Source organism: Hetaerina americana, unplaced genomic scaffold (assembly GCF_022747635.1).
Source record: "Hetaerina americana unplaced genomic scaffold, ioHetAmer1.1.p SCAF_10, whole genome shotgun sequence".
NCBI lineage: Eukaryota > Metazoa > Arthropoda > Insecta > Odonata > Calopterygidae > Hetaerina > Hetaerina americana.
The window spans coordinates 49440837-49446132 of NW_027286070.1; the positions used below are offsets into that span (position 1 = coordinate 49440837).

The 5296-nt window shown below is 36.8% G+C and overlaps 1 non-coding gene across 1 annotated transcript; it reads left to right on the forward strand.

Annotated features, from left to right (window-relative positions):
• The first annotated feature begins 326 nt into the window (after nt 1-326).
• On the forward strand, nt 327-398 carry TRNAE-CUC (transfer RNA glutamic acid (anticodon CUC)). The gene has a single exon. It is a non-coding gene; the product is annotated as a tRNA-Glu (tRNA).
• The last annotated feature ends 4898 nt before the right edge of the window (nt 399-5296 follow it).

Here is a 5296-nt window from a genome sequence, read left to right on the forward strand (position 1 = left end):
TAAACGTCATAAATATTAATAATAAAAATTTTACTTTTTCTTTCAACTCCAGTCCAGGATGAATATATTTCATAAGGGTGCATCACCATATTCATGGCCTGCCCCAATCTTTAATAAATTAATCCAATCATCATATGCCTCAATAAATTTTTTTCATGCAGCCAGAGGTACATCTCCCATTTAATATAGTGTGTCCTGGGTCCATTGTAATCAGAGATGTTTTTCCTATGTACCATAACAGGTAATAAACAGACGCCATTGAAACATATTTTTTGATGAAAGACAAAATGAAAGTAAAGTTTTGTGTTGATACTATTTTTAGCATATCCGGTATTGTCTAGTGGTTAGGATACCCGGCTCTCACCCGGGAGGCCCACGTTCGATTCCCGGTACCGGAAAATATTTTTACCTGCCATGAAAGATAATTTTAGTTTTAAATAGAATGAAAAAAATGCGCTAATTTTTGGGCATTGGAATTTTTTAACTAATATTTTTTTCTCTATTTAGGATTAAATCCTATTCCAGCTGATAGGAAATGAGGCCTTGAGGCATTTCTAATTAAAGTACATAATTGGAGAGAAATGATAAAACAATTGTGATTTCCTAACGTATGGGAGAGAGATAATATGTGAAAAGCAATAAAAGTAATACCACGACCGAAAAAAGTGCAAATGAAGTAAGAAATGACGTAATCGTTGAACAACTTGAACAGGTGAACGCCTTTGTTTATCTGGGAAGCATGATCACTAAAGTTGGGAGGAGTAGAGCAGCAATTAGTGTACTCGCGCAGGCAAAAGGCCTAAGGCCTTTGTAAGGCCTATTGTCGAATATGCGACCACAGTATGGGATCCCTTTGAAATAGGGCATGTGAAAAAATTAGAAGCAGTGCAAAGGAAGGCTGCCAGGTACGTTTTAGGGCGACATAGGCAGACCGACAGTGTAAGTAACATGCTAGGCTCACTAGGATGGGGGTCACTAAAGAACAGACGGAAGCTGAATAGACTGTGTGCCATTTTTAAAATATTGAAAGCTGACGGAGGCTGGAAAGAACTGAACGAGAGTGTAAATAAGCCATGTTATCTCGGCAGGAATGATCACCCGCTTAAATCAAATCAAAAGTCAATTCCAAGAAGAAGTAACGGTGGATAATAAGGCGGAGACGCGTGAAGTATGGAAAACGTCTTTAAAGAGCCGACCGGTCTTCGGATTGATTACCAGAGAGAATAATTTATTAATGAATCTAATTTTGCACATCTGATACTAAACATTTCGCTATCATCCAAAAATTATTTGGTAGAGTTCCCGTGTTGAACTTCTGTGTTTTGCTTTTTGTGGACTCCCGTTCCCGGCACACCTTTTAATTAGCTGACCTTACCTCTCGTAGCCACTAACTCACATAAATGAGGAACGATATTGAGTTCGCTTGCTAGTTTCGCGCTCGGAAAAGAAAATAATTAGTTATTCCAAATTGTGGAATAACTAAGTATTTTATTTTCCGATATGAATCGCTTCCACAAAGTGACGCCTCAAGCCATTCAAGTTCCACGCATTTAAGAAATATTAATATTTCCGCATGAAAAGTATCATTTCTTTCAGGTAATTTGAGATTCGTTCCTGGGAATCTCAAGATATCACCTTCCAAATCGGATTTGAAAATAAACTGGTGCTAAAATTTTACAGCAATGGTTGAAATTAGTGGAAGTTTCAACAGCATCAGAATATAATGATAAGCATTTATGAACATTACTTTTTCTCTAAGTTGAAGCATTTTGTATAAGCCTTTTATGTCTTATTCTTCTTAATTTTAATGAATTTTGTCGGAGAATTACTTTTACCTACCTTTTATGTTTTACCTTCTCACTGTTATTTTTAAAGCCTGAGTTTACATATCCCGCGCTTTATTTTTCAGTTTTCAGCACATTTTATGCATACTATATATTGTCTATTTCCTTTGTTGAAGAGAATGGGTAATTTACTTCGTATTTATAAGCGAAAAACATTCTCTGATACTTTTCAAAGTTCTCTGGCTAGGAGAAATCCATCTAGTTACAAGTAATTTTCTAATTTTGCTCAGTTTTTACTTCTAACTAAGCCCCAAAAACTAATTTTGTACAATGAATATTTATTTTCTAATTTAGAGTGCCAGAATTAAATTTATCCTATCAGATAAACTTCTAGAAAAAATTCGCTTTTCCCACAAAGTAACGATAGTCGTTCCTAAACATCATATTAGTCATAAACTTTCTAGTATTGATATGAAAACATAAAAATTCGCTAGTCAAGAATGATGAGGTAATAGTCTTACTATTTTTAAAATTCATTGCTAACCTATGTTTTGATATCCCTGACTTCTGATAAAATACCATTTTACTGAATTTCTACTCCTACTTCCTATGCTTTCAAGGTCCATCTTTGACTCCCTGAACAGTTACGATAAATGATTTACGATGTTTCTCGCTGGAAGTTTCGAACTGTGAAGCACTATGCGATTCAGCACACGCGAAAGTTTCATAAGATATATTTGATGTTTTTGCGTCGGGTGATTTCACTTCGCCAACATTTGGTTTGTAGAGCTAACATTCGCGGAAGTTTCAGTGTGCCTATGAGAGGCATTCGTTTGACCATCGCATATTGTTGCCTTTGATATAGTTCGGTGAATAAGGTGTTCATGTGATTAAGGTGTCTCTGGTTTCCTCTTCCTTTGTAGATGCACATTTAGCTCGCTGATCTTTTGCACTGTAACTCTGGGTTAGTAGTAAACACGTAGATATCTCAATCTTGGTTTCATAGTTGGGTCTGTAGACATGAGCATTCAGAGTACATAAACTAATGAGGAAGCACATTAACCGACTAGCAGCAGAAGCTACATCAATAAACAAAATCTGTTTATATTTCTTGAAAGTATTCCAGCATCTCAATCCTTGAGCTGTTGAGCGGGTTTGGAAGTAATTTCTCCCTCAAAAAAGCATATAGCGTAAAGAAGCATATCTATCTTTCCAAAATATTTTAGGTTGAGAATATATCGTAATGTCCTTCAAAATAATAAAAATAAACTAAAAGAGAGTTAGACCTCAGAAGAATTTTCTTAACGCATTTTACATACTTTATTAAATACGCGGTATATGTACATCCTCCCAACATCATCCAACGTGATATAAATTATGTGCGAATAATCGACGCTGCATATAATATGTTATTGCTTGAGATTGATGTAAACCCTTCTGATTTCTAAGTCTGATAACATGATATCCTGGTATTCTCGGATTTCCTCGAAACTTTCAGTGTGACAAGAACAATATATAAAACTTTCAGTTCGGTAAACAAGTAGCCTAACATTAGCATCCTGTTCGATAGTATGAATTCCATCTCCCCGGAAGTACGCATTCCATTTGGTAATATTCACCAACGGAATTAAATTGAAGCGAGATAACTGGGTTAAAAAATCAAGAACTATTAACTGACTCATTAGCTTCAAAAAAGGGTTTGACTTCATTTCTAAAGTTTCTGTTAGTTGATTATTTTGCTGCTTCAACAACGTAAGTATTTGTAATTTTTCAGCCTTGATGAACATTGTGCCGATCCACATTACCGTCTAAACTCTTTCACCACCAGGACATCGTGCACTGGATTATTAAAATCACAAGCATTTTCTAAGCACCCGATATCACTGGATGAGAAATTGGTATTAGCTGGAATGAAAGTTCTATGTTGCCGTAAAAATGAAAATGGTACCTTTGTGAGGCCTAAAATAAAAAAAAAATCTTCTCATATTGCTTAAATATGCATATTTTCATGCATAACCATGTTTACACACCCAAATATAAACCTGACATCGAATTTTGTTCGGAAGACGTCATTTATCAACACTTAACAGAATAGAAGGTCATACCAGTAATTTTAATCCCAAATTGAAAGCAAAAAGAAAACTTTAACTGTTATTACGAGCAGCACTAATGGCCGGTGCACTTCGCTTGCCGAAATAAGTTTCGGCTGCTCTCTAATGAGATTAAGGGAATGTGTCTGGAGCCAGGAAAGAGTGTGGAAAGGTCGGAGTCAAAATTTGTAATTTCCTTGCTGATTAATTTAGAATAAGAACCTTTGTATTTCAGAAATAGGGCTTGATAATTCAGTGGATAGAGACTCGGAACTGAGCCGTTCAAGTTCGATTTCCGGGCACGCCTCTGGACACCTCGCAAGCTGCGTGATTTGTCGGACACCAGATCTTCCGGGGAAACCATTGGTTACAGGGAGAAAGTCGACTCTCCCCCCAATACCCTAATGTATGAATTTCATCAGCCACAAAGGGCTTAGGCGACCTTTACCATCGCCTATTAAGCCAACTTGCAGGTTGATTACTGTGGTTGTTGATTTTTAAAAGCAATTAGGAAAAATTTCAATACTAAAAATCTTGAAAATTTCTACAGTTTAAAAAGTAATTAGAATAACTTTTTATGGATTTCTATTTTCTCTTTCTACAAAACAATATGAAGCGTTCTGCTGAAATTCAATGAACATAAACCTAAACCTTAATAGATCTAGGTTTTATGGTTTTTGGGCTTCTAAGCAATCATTAGTACACTCATTATTTTAGGTAAAAGTTTCAACATAAATAATGGCATCCTGCATGACGGCACCATCTTGAAATAATCAAAACACAATCAAGAGGCTGGAGGGATGTGTTCCCTTGTCAAATAGTCATGTATGAATCCTCCTCACTCGATGGCATCAATTTGCGTGTAACACTAAACAAAAAAGCATGGGTACTTATTTTTTGCATTCTGTCCGAAACAAGAGTAAAGTATCGTGATCGGGTCTATTGTTTCGTTTCTCAGCATCAATAATATTCGAGGCATGGATGCCATGAGCGCTTAAACGCTTCATGTCACGTTCGTTTGGGTCTCTAATTTTAACGTGACACATATCATTGAATTCGTTTTTCATTGATTTCGCGAAAAAAAATTGCTACCAAGGCATCTTGTGGAGTTTTTTGTTTCGATACGATGACGACGAGCTATTCAAGTTCCCTAACCGTTGGTCTCATACGGCAGACCTAGGGGGGATGAAGCAAACAGCGGATTGGCGAAAATAAACGGTTGCTGGGCGAAAACGTGAGCTGGGAGAGGAATGATCGAAGAGAATTTTGCCCGATAGCGCGCCGAGTCTCGAGGAAAACAGAATTGCCTGAATAAGGGGAGGAACTGCAGGATTACTTAAGGGAAGATTTAGTACTGGGGAAGACGAATGGTTGAGATTTGATGGGAGAGATAGGGTCGGTTGGGTAGGGGGATGGAGGAAG